Source organism: Podarcis bocagei (assembly GCF_964188305.1).
Source record: "Podarcis bocagei genome assembly, chromosome: 3".
Classification (NCBI taxonomy): domain Eukaryota; kingdom Metazoa; phylum Chordata; class Lepidosauria; order Squamata; family Lacertidae; genus Podarcis; species Podarcis bocagei.
Window position 1 is genome coordinate 81776813 of NC_138127.1, and position 12454 is coordinate 81789266.

General features: G+C 40.0%; 1 long non-coding RNA gene across 1 annotated transcript; it reads right to left on the reverse strand.

Annotated features, from left to right (window-relative positions):
- Nucleotides 1-247: 247 nt before the first annotated feature.
- On the reverse strand, nt 248-3913 carry LOC308583504. The gene is made up of 2 exons (XR_014006265.1): nt 2941-3913; nt 248-336 (listed from the first exon to the last, which is right to left on the reverse strand). It is a non-coding gene; the product is annotated as an uncharacterized lncRNA (long non-coding RNA).
- Between the last annotated feature and the right edge of the window lie 8541 nt (nt 3914-12454).

The window sequence follows — 12454 nt, forward strand, 5'->3', positions numbered from 1 at the left end:
GATCAATATGGCTAAGTACATCTTCTGCATACTTCTATAAAGAGACAAATATGAAACTTACTTGCATCAAACACAGTGTGACACCAGCTTTAGATGGACCCTTCCCCCACAGTCTAAAAAGCTGGGGAGAAATATCAATACTATGTTTGAATTACATTAGTTGGAACAAGGATGAATGTGATGGTGCAAAGTCAAAAGGATTTACTCAGCAACTTTCCATAAATGATAAATGGTCTTTGCAAAAGGATGGCTTCTTGCAGAGTATTTTACTAACATGTAAAATCTTTCTCTTTGATATTATGGATTTGTCACAATGTTGAAATTTCCCAGCAGGCCCTATGGAGAGAAAATATTAACACTGAGAATGAGATTTTCGAACAAAATTTCATGACATGCACTTAAGTTGCAGATTTTGACTCATTTAAGTTTATTAACCAAAGGTGGATAACTTTGGGTGTATTATGTGGCACAAGGCAGAAAGGGCAGTCTTCTTGAGCTCTGGGTGAGGTCCATAGATTTGTCTATGTGTCTTTATCTCACAGGTACTTCCCCCTATCTGTGGCTTTACTGTCCTTAAAAACTATGGGCTGTATCCAGTGTTCTCTTGTCTACTAGTTCAAGGACTCTTGCACTAGCAGATGGGTGAGTCTTAATGTTGTGCAACAGGAGATCCAATGCAGCAGTTGCACTAATGGAAATGCAATGCGAAACAGACTAAGCAATCTGTTGTGCAATGAAATTATAAGCAAACTGCTTGTAACACAACAATGTTCCACTGGTGCAAATCATTTTGCCCGCAGAACAAGTATTCTGCTAAGTGACTTTAACTTACCTACATTAGATACAACCTTGTATATGTATATATGATGGATCTTCAGTAACTGGGCTGACCTACCATTAGGCAGAGTGATGCAGCCACCTCAGGCAACTGATTTTGGTTGTCATGGGCTTTTAATTGAATTTTAAAAAATATTTTTACCACCAAAGCTCTAAAGAACTTTAAAGTTCTTCAAGGGGTTACAGTGAAAGCTCTATGAACCATTAGTTTTCATGGTCTTGCTCCAAAATATCAACACTCGTGTTGTTTAAGACACAATAAAATGCCCTGACCTTTTTGGTTATGACACAAAAGAAAGCCCATTGTGTTTTATCGTATATTTTAAATTTATAACTGCCAAGGGCAGGTGTAAAATGCAAGTATTTTATATATTATGAGCTATACAAATTGCTGGAAAATTACAGGTGCAGATACCCCTGTTCTCTGAGCAATTTTGAAAACAAAGGCGGACTTATAATATTTATGGATGACCTATAGTTTGTTATTATGGGATTGCTCCTTAGAATTTTGGGAAGTGGTAAATTAGCAGAAAGGAAATAACCTGCAAGCACAACAAATGCATAAATGTGTTTTATTCCAAAGCAGGGGTCAGGAGCCCTTTTCAGCTCAAGAACCACCTCCCCTTCTGGGCAACCTTCCAGGGGCCACATGCCAGTGGTGGGAGGGGCCAGAGGTGAAAGTGGGTGGAACAACTACTGTACATTTTACCTTTGTATAGTCAGCTAGTTAATCCTCTCTGTCTTCCACCCAGAGAAGCAAGAGGCCTTGTCAGAGTTCAAATAAGTCAGTCAGGCAAAGAAGTTCAAAGAAGTCATTCAGGAAAAGAAGTCAGTCAGGCAAAGGCAGTCATTGAGGGTGTGAAGCAGGGTCAGTAGTAGGTGTGGTGGCAAGGGCGATGCAACCTGGGGTAGAGTCCCGAGGGCCAAACAGCCAGGCTTGGAGGGTCGCATTTGCCCTTCCCCCCCTCCCCGCTTGCCTGAGGCTCCCCGTTCTTGTTAGACGAGGTAAGCATTTTGAAGGGTTTGTAAAAATGATTTTATGTTTCTTCAGCAAAAGAGATAACTAGACTTTAAAAAACAAATGTTAGCATTTAGAAACGGTAAGCGAGGCAGTAAAGGATTTATCTTCCATGTAATAGGGAGGTCTACTTCAGAATTAATTTTAGATGGAACATACTAATTATTCGCTCGTGCTGTCAGCTGCTGAGTTTAGACTTGTATAGAAACTGATAAAAGATTATTTAGGCTGGTGCAAACAATCCCAGTGTAAGCTCTTTATATTGTGTATTTTTATACTTTAATATGTATTTTTCATTTCTAATCATAGGTATCTAAAACCTCAGCCAGTTTTATAGTGAGAGTTTCCAGAGTGAACTAATTAATTGTAACAATGGTGCTATCTCTTTAACTAAAGCTATTTACTTATTTATTAAATTTCTCGTTTTTCAGTTTCACACTTTTCCAATATTAAGATCAGTTCTTCACATTTCCGCATCAGTTTGCTAAAATATTTTTAGGTCCTCATGATAATTTATCAGCATTTTAGTGTGATTCCCACCCCCACCCCACATTTTTACAAAGCAATTTCCCCATATATGATGTATTTTCTATGTTATTTTCCCTAATATATGCATTTATATGCACACTTTACCCATGTTTGTGTACACATCAATGTACACAGGGCTGCAGAATTGCATTGCAAAATTCAGATAGGGGCAAATGTCAAAATATTCCTGTATTTCATTTTACATGTTTTGGAAAATGTAAATTAGATAAGTTCACCTTTAAATGCAAACTGAGTCAAATTTGTCCCCCATCCCGTCCACCATAACAGCACTGCCTAAGCACAAAGACAATACAACTGGAGTTAAGGTTACAAGACTATAATCAGGAATATAGGATATACACAGCTTTATGGATAAATCTTATTTCTTCCTTGGGCCTGTCTTCCATGGGGAAAGTATTGTTGAGCTCACTTTTAACAGGATAAGGCAAACCAAATGTTCTGAAATGCAGCTTTGTGTAGATACCTTCTTTAAAATAAAAAACACATGGAAAACTGAATAGCATTTTTTCAAAGTAATTTGCAGAAAGGATGCAAACCTCCACAGAGAAACCTTCATTTGGGTCATTTGGATTTTCTCTCTGCTACCATGCAAGAAGCTAGTCAGAACTGTCTGTATGCAACAGAAAGATAAAAATTTCAATTAGGTTGAGTGCTGTCATAAGCAGACTACATGAGAAGGCTAGAGATAATATGCATTACATATTGATGCCTATCAGCACTGAGAACATAGCCATGTTTTATTCCATGCCCCTTTTGTAGGTTTGGCAGCAGTGGCACCCAATAAAGGCCTAATCATATTAATTTATGCCCCTATCAATTATGCATTCAGATTCCCCTGATAGCTTGTCAGTTTTTATTCAGTATTTTCTGAAAAATACGCCTATTACAGTTACTGAGCAAATAGTAGGACTGTCAGAAAGTAAGATTTAAAGAATATTACTTAAAAGAGGTGGGTTTTTAATTTTATAAATCTTGTATTATATGGCATGCGTTTGTTAGCTTTAAAACAGGTGACAGTACAGGGACAGATGTCACATTAAGGACTTTTGGGAAATGAGAATAAAAGTCTTTTCTGTTCTTTTGTAGTGAGGGACCTCGTTACGTATTCAACTTTTAATAAAAAAACACCAAAATGTTCTAGAATTTACAAATGCAGTAAAACTGTATCAGATTAGTTAGTTTATTATCAATTTGCATGTTTCATATGACGGGCATTAACTGAGATTTTAAGAGATCTTTAAAGTTTGAAGAGTAATTTCACAACTGTATACCAACCCTGTGTAGCTGTGAAAAAAATGTTTGGGGTGAGGTGCCCCAAAGAGCTAGGCTGTTCCCTACAAAAAGTCATGTCACCACAAGCGAGTTAGGCCATGATCCAGAAGGAAACAGCTGCCACCACATACTATAAGCTATGTCTTTCCTCAAAGAGCTCTCACACCCAATACCAAACTGCTTTTTAAATCAGAATTAGCATGATCTTTAAAGTGGTCTTTGTTGGCATCCGACTGTCTCGAGCAGGGGCGCCGACTTATAAAAAATATTGGGGGAGCCCGCGAAAGCTCATGAATAATAAATAAGCTCATGAATATGCAGATAAAGTGGCGCCGCCTCCTTGTGAGCGAATAGGGGAGAGCGTGCTGCGCCTATTAATCAGCTCCGAAGGAAATTGGGTGGAGCTTTTGCTCGGGAGGGAGGGCAGGAGACATGCAGCCCGACCCTGTGCATTTTGGGCTGGGGGAGGGGCGGCGGTGGCGCTCTGCTAGAGGGGCGCCCGATATTATTGGGGGGCGGAGCCCCCCCAAACGAATTTTTGAGGGGGCTCGGGCCCCCTCAGGCCCCATGGAGTTGGCGCCTATGGTCTCGAGAGACCGTGGAGTGCGCCTCTGGGGCTGAGGTCAAACCGCAACACCAAAGTGATCTCCCCGAAGCGCAAGCCTGGGCAATGTGTATAATATTAATAATAATAATAAATTTTATTTATATCCCGCCCTCCCCAGCCGAAGCCGGGCTTAGGGCGGCTAACAACACTAAAATAGTGCAACATTATAAAAACATCATAAGAATTAATTAAAATCAAAATTGATGGCAACCATAAACTAAAGTATTTTAAAGATTGCCAAAGGAGGGAGTCAGGCTGTGCCCTAACCAAAGGCCTGGTGGAACAGCTCTGTCTTGCAGGCCCTGCGGAAAGATGTCAAGTCCTGCAGGGCCCTTGTCTCTTGTGACAGAGCGTTCCACCAGGTTGGAGCCGCAGCCGAAAAAGCCCTGGCTCTAGTTGAGGCCAGCCTAACCTCTCTGTGGCCTGGGACCTTCAAGATGTTTTTATTTGAGGACCGTAAGTTCCTCTGTGGGGCATACCAGGAGAGGCGGTACCGTAGATACGAGGGTCCTAGGCCGTGTAGGGCTTTGAAGGTTAAAACCAGCACCTTAAACCTGATCCTGTACTCCACCGGGAGCCAGTGCAGCTGCTATAGCACCGGATGAATGTGATCCCGCAGCGAAGACCCCGTAAGGAGTCTCGCTGCGGCATTCTGCACCCGCTGGAGTTTCTGGGTCAGTCTCAAGGGCAGCCCCACGTAGAGCGAGTTACAATAATCCAGTCTGGAGGTGACCGTCGCATGGATCACAGTGGCTAGGTCAGGGCGAGAGAGGTAAGGAGCCAACTGCTTAGCTTGGCGGAGATGAAAAAATGCCGCCTTTGTTATAGCTGCAATCTGCGCCTCCATGGAGAGGGAGGTATCGAAGATTACACCCAAACTCTTAACGGACGGTGCTGGCACTAATTGCACCCCCGCAAGAGATGGGAGTTGCCCCCTCAATCCCATATCGTCCCGTCCCAGCCAGAGGACCTCTGTCTTCGAAGGATTTAACTTCAACCGGCTCCCACGTAACCATCCAGCCACAGCTTCCAAGCATCTGATCAGTGTGTCTGGGGCCGAGTCAGGATGGCCATCCATCAACAGATAGAGTTGGGTGTCATCAGCATACTGATGGCAGCCCAGCCCAAAACTCCGGACAAGCTGGGCGAGGGGGTGCATAAAGATGTTAAAAAGCATCGGGGAGAGAATCGCACCCTGAGGCACTCCACACACCAAGGAGTGGCGGGATGACAGTTCCCCCCCAAGCGCCACCCTCTGTCCCCGACCAGAGAGAAACGAGCGCAGCCATTGAAGGACTGTGCCCTGGATCCCCACGTCGGCGAGGCGGTGGTCCAGAAGTTCGTGATCGACCATGTCGAAAGCTGCTGACAGATCTAGAAGAATCAGCAGCCCCGACCCGCCTCGATCCAGCTGTCTACGAAGATCATCTGTTAGGGCGACCAGAGCCGTCTCGGTCCCATGACCAGCGCGGAAGCCGGACTGGAATGGATCCAGAGCCGATGTTTCATCCAGAAACCTACCAAGCTGTTCAGCAACCGCTCTCTCAATCACCTTACCCAGGAATGGAAGATTCGAAACTGGGCGGTAATTGGATAGATCTAAGGGATCTAATGATGTTTTCTTTAAGAGCGGACGCACCACTGCCTCCTTCAGTTCCCCTGGGAATGTCCCGGTGCCAAGGGACAAATTGATGATATCCCCCAGGGGGGCCCGCACCTCGTCTGGACACGCTCTAATCAGCCAAGACGGGCACGGGTCGAGAGGACAAGTGGTGGGTTTTCCAGCTTGGAGGTCCTGGGCTATGCTTGGCCTTGCAGAAGTGATGAATGACCCTGATATACCTTCGGTTGAAGTAAGTATGTGTTTTTCCAGTTTTTGATATATCTCAAGATGAGGGCCAGCACTAGCATTAGGCAAATGGAGCAGCCAACTGAGGAGGCAGATCCTAGGGAGCAAGCAGTGATTGTGAGGTGTTGGGGAACAAGAGATGCGCTTGGTCTATACACTCTAAGTTAGCCTGCTGCCCTCAGGTATGGTGGCAGATGTCCCTTTGCCACTGTAGAGGTAATATTCAACTCTCAGCAGGATCAGCTTCTGATGTATTTTATTGTTTTCTTGTGTAAACTATGCTAGAAACTTCAATGAAGAACAATCAATAAATGAAATGAATAAATAATTCATTGACTTGGTTCCTTTGCAGCAATTTTGTATATCATCAAGAACCTCACACAGATTAAGGACAGGTATGTAACACTAATACATTATCCTAACACCATCACCATTTAATATACTTCTGTGAATGATCCAGTGTCATTAAAAATATTGAGATAATCAGATGTTTGAGTAAGAAAACATGGTTTGAGTAAGAAAAACACGTTTGATGAGTGTATTGGGAAGAAACAAGCTACACAATTATCTGTGATATCTATGCCTAAACCTAACCGAGTTTAAGATAACAGGGCTTACCGTATTTACTACGTTTACGTAATTCTTATTAAATCAACATTGCATAACTTGACCAGTTCGAGTATTCTAAATTCTTTTACTTTGGACTGCTTGAAATGACCTGTGGAAGCATTCTCACTAACCACTCACTAGCCCTTTCATTTGTGGCTCCCCATCTGTGGAATTCTCTTCCCGGTAAGGTCCACCTGGCCCCTTCACTGACATGCTTTCAAGTCAAGGTATAGACTTACATTCCCCTCTCATGGTTTTCATGGATGGAGCTGATTTTGTTCTGCTGTTAGTGTGATGCCGAAGCTTCCTTTGGCTGTTGTTGCTTGTGTGTGTGTGTGTGTGTGTGTGTGTGTGTGAGTGAGAGAGAGAGAGAGAGAGAGAGAGAGAGAGAGAGAGAGAGAGAGAGAGAATTGTAGGTGTTGTATGAGAATGTTAATGTTTTATATAAATTGTTAGTGGTATACTGCATTTAAGTTTATGACTTTAAATATAAGTTGCTCTGAGATCTTGGTAAAAAGTGACTAATATATCTAATTAATAATGATAATAGTATCCTAGCCTAGATCTTTCCCTGACATGCTAGTTTTCCACATGCAGAAAATTTGTTTCAGCAGTGGAACACTAAAACATAGAATCCATTTGCAAGTTGAAGTGGGGAACATCACCATATGCCATTTTGGCCTGCTGTGCATCTACAGTAGAATCTTTCCACCCAAATGGAGGAATAGAACTAGCATGATTAAACCTCTTCTTTCTTTTCACTAATTTGCTTCATGGGGTGGGGGGGGGACATAATGTGTACTTATGGCCTTCTTATCTTGTAAATATAACATATCAACAGAGCCATGGCTAACAGCAGCTTTCAATTCAGTATCAAAAGTTCCAGCTGTGTGTCACTCTAATCTTTTTCTGAACTCTATGACTTTGGTTTTGAGCATATTTTGACTTCCTGCAACATCCTTTTTTGATTGCCAGATGATGAGAAGCTATCACCATGTCAGTTTTTGCCATGCAAAATACTCTCATTCTTCCTCTGCAGGAGGAAGGCTTGCAACTGTGCTCCCCAATATTACTTTCAGAAATTGCCGGATGAAAAATCCATGCAGCTCTTTTATAAACTACACTTTTTGTTACCTACTTCCCTCTCCCCGCCAAGACAGGCCTCTATCTTTCTTTTTATTTATTCGTTTTAGATTTTGATGGAAGAGCAAGGGGTGTGTGCAAACATGCATATTGGGGTAGCAGATGTATAGTCCAATGAAAGTGATGGAGCAGTAAAACGGCATGTCTTGGCCAGAACAAATAAAAACTTTGACAACTTCTGGCAAGGAGAAAGGCACCAGTTAATGGTGCCTCCAGGTAGCTTTAGCTTATATGACTGGCAATTGTAACACAGTTTTTCTCAGTGCACTTGGCAGCATTACAAGGATCACAGTCTAACAAGGATGAACAGTTTATCCAATGTGTGGGTTTCTCTCTTACATTTGGCATGGATATCTTTCTGCTTCACCTTTTGTTTTCTGTCAGAAGGATATTTATTGTGGCAATGTGCAGTGCAATCCAGCTCTCCATTTATGTTTGAGTTCCCTTCTTATTGTATTTCATGGTATTAATGGAGTACACATTTCTCTTCTACACATCTGCCTTTTTAAAAGATCCCCATTCAAGAGTACAGTGCCCTTGGGCTACTTGGTAATGTTTAATAACTTTCTACACTGGTAGTTCTTTCTTTGTCATTACACCGAGCCTTTTCTTACTTTGGTATATAAAGATCTTAAGTGTTCCCCTTGACTAGTGGCCCACACATTATATAGCAGTACCAGCAAGATAATATAGAGGGGGGGAAACCCTCTACCTTTTTACTATTATAATGGAAGCCTTCCTAAGAGCCATCTGAGAAGACAGTGTTGGAAAAGTTTGGCTAGACCTCTTCCAATTTCAGCTGGATCAAAATTTGTATATAAAGGAAGAATGTTATGATTCTGTCATTTTCTGAAAAGTCATTATATCTGTCAAAAGTTCATTTCCAGTATTCAGTGTAATTTTTAGGCTGGTGGCAACTAGAAATGCTGTAAAGAACAAGGCAGGACACTAACAGAAATAACTGAACATATGCATTCATGATCAACACTAAAAATTATTTATTTTGCACACAGCTCAGAAAACCCCCGACCCTCAGGAGTTTTTTGGATGTGGGGTGGGTGAAAAAGAGCTCTATAGGAAACAGGGGAAGCCTGAATGTGTGCATGGGACAGCACACATGGCTATTTGTATTCCATCTGTTACTTTTTCATGCTGCACCTCATTCTTATTTCCAATAGGTGGTATAAGGGAAAGGGGCTTATTAATGGGGAGCTGCTCGATGTGTGTGTGTGTTTGTGTGTATAAACGTGTGTATTTGAAAGAGGGAGAAATGTATATTGGAATGAGGAAGAAAATGTATTTATCTTTAAATATTGTTTACAAATCTTTAAATATTGCTCTTCCAGTATTATAGGATGATTTTTAATAGGGTGCTGTAACCTCTCTCTGAAGGTGGTTGTAATCTAAATTATTGCACAAGTTTACTCTTAGGCTTTACTTCTGCTATGAAGGCCAAATATTACAGGGGGGAGGTTTACAAAAAGCTTGAAACTGTTTACTATATTGAGTTGCTGAGCAGAAAAGAAATAAATGAATCATTCAAATACCTAAGGAAAAGCACATTCTTTGATCTACTTTACCCTATCTTTACATGTTGACCTTGTTTGTATTTTCTGAATTGGTGTACAGAGTTGTCGAGTTGGTCAATAATCTAATCCGACCATCAATAAAACACACCTTCTTGTTTATTAATATGTGATTAAAAATGTATATGATAAAAAGATATTGACTGCAAGCCGAGTTTGCGTGACAAGAACAATTATGCCTCCCAAACTTAATCACTACATGAGCTCTTTAACCCAGTGAAAGTCAATAGTCTATTTATGAACAACTATTGTGAGGTTTTATATATATATATATATATATATATATATATATATATATATATATACACACATACAGTATTAGGATTTTGTTAGGACTCCTGTTCTTATTTCGTTTACTCTTTTAACTTGTATAAATCTCCAAGATACAATAGTCAGCAGATAAACCTCTCATTAAATTCTTGCTTTATATTTGTTGTATAACAAAGCTGAAGGCATTAAGATGGAAGGTATTTGCACTTGTTATTGTTCTCTATTTGCAATTAAGCAAAGGTGCTCATTTGGCGATTCCCATTTTTCTTCATAGTACTCATTACACATTTGTTAATCAGAAATTCAAACCTTTGTAACTTCCCTTAATCCGTTTAAACAATATTGTTTAAGTTTGGCTGTGCCGCTTCAGGATGGATTCTGATTTGATTTAAAAAACCTGTGTCAGTTGGTGCTGAGAAAAAAATGAAGAAGTAAAAATTCAGTACAGTACTACCATGATACAAATTGCCTTTTACTGGAAGATGCATTAAATGAAATATTTTTGTATGCTTAGAATGTATATTGGGCACATTGTTTCACAAATCTGGATTATGATGGTACATTTATATATTATAACCAGTTGTATGGGGAAATGGGATTGAAATTGGAGAGCTCCAAAAATGGAATCAGGGGGTTAGCAAATCTTTTGAACTGAGTGAAAGGAGTCCTTGGAAAGATGAAGCTACTGCTATTGGCAGATATTACAGTCAGTGCCAGCAGTGATCTCTGAGAGCTTCATCCCTGATGATTTTGCATCTAACTCCCAATAAGAATCTGCTGGGGCTGAATTCTACTGTGATTACCAAACCTAGGTCATTCAATTGTCAATGTTTCTAGTTGGAAGAGTAACGGGGACCATTCAGTGAAGCTCAAGTTTGGAATACAGTAATATTCAAACGATTCCTTAGCTCACACTGTTATATAACAATAATAATGTCATTGATGAAAATATACTCCCCGGAATTAATCTCTCACCTAATGCAAAACTTATCAATCAGTCAATTTTTTAAAAAAATAGTGCAAAGAGGTAAAATTTATTCAACACCTAAATGAGCTAAACCTCCGAGGAAATGATCATACCCATATATCTGATATGTGATTTGCAAACTAGCATTTGTCTGCTTCTCTTCAAGCTGACTTTGAATAAGGGCATTGCTAACAGAGCATTTTGTTCCAGTCCCTCACCTGATTCACTGACATGTTTTAAAATATTAGAGCATTTCATAATGTTTGGTACATTTTATGAATCTAATTAGAGACCGGCACAGTAGTTCTTTGTTTTTTCTTATTAATGAAACAAGTTTTTAATTTATATGATGTTTTACCTTTCTCTGAGGTCTCTTCCTCATTTTTAAAAGAAATCCTAATATTTGACAGAAAAACACCACACAAACGACTGAGAACTGCAAGCAATAGCAAAACTTAAATGAGGTACTGCGGCAGTTTAAAAATGTACAATAAATACAGTTTGTTGCTTACGAACTATCATCCTATCTCTGTAGAAATCAATGGTATCATAGAACTTTTTGGAATCTGGGAACAAAGCAGGTATTTTACTTGAGATATCTACATTACCTTATCAAATTGCTTGCCTGTTTTATAGGTTTAGGATGTGTCCTGAGGGGATCAATGTATGCAAGTTTTGTGATCAATGTATGCAAGTTTATCACTGCTTCCACATGACAATGTTGGCATCAGAATAGAAGCCAATGTTCCCACCCACCCATTACTTTGGACTTACCCTTTCCACAGAAAATCTGGCATTTTTAAAAAAATGTTGCCAACAATCCATTTGTGATATCTAAAATATCCATTTGCAATATTAAGTACCCATCTGGAAGCACCGTTATACATTATTTTCACTGTATTCATATTTTTCCAATAGAAGAGAAAGAGCACACACATATTGCTAGAAATCAATATTAGAATCTATATTATTTAATGTGTCAATCTCTTTGCCCTTCTCAATTTGCTGCCTACTGCTGTTCATAATTTCTGCTTTCAAATTAAGATTTTGCAAATTTCCATTTACTTAAACAACCCTCTGCTGTTTCTGAACTTGAGCCAATATTATCCATTCCTTAATATTTATCTTCCCAGTTACCTGTAGGGATGGGTGAATTTTTGTTTACCCCAGTTTCTCATTTCTCCAGTCTTAGGTCCAGTTTGTCCCATTTCTTCATCAATTTACAGGATTCTTTTTTAAGTCTTCATGAAAATTCACAGCATTTTAGCACACATTTCCCTTAATACCATATTTATAGGCAATTTTGCCTAATAAAGTTGTACCTCGGGTTAAGTACTTACTTTGTTCCGGAGGTCCGTTCTTAACCTGAAACTGTTCTTAACCTGAAGCACCACTTTAGCTAATGGGGCCTCCCGCTGCTGCCGCACCGCCAGAGCACGATTTCTGTTCTCATCCTGAAGCAAAGTTCTTAACCTGAAGCACTATTTCTGGGTTAGCGGAGTCTGTAACCTGAAGTGTATGTAACCCGAGGTACCACTGTACACAGTTTTGCAAGCAAATTTCCCTAATATAATGCAGTGTGTATCCTATGATCACTAATACATTCATTTTTATGCACATTATCCCCTAATACATACATTTTCATAGAAATATTTTGGTTTGGAGACCAACATAACAAAATTCAGAGAAATGCAAATTTCAAAGGAGGGCTGCATTTTGGTTCATATATTGTTTTGGGATATGTGAA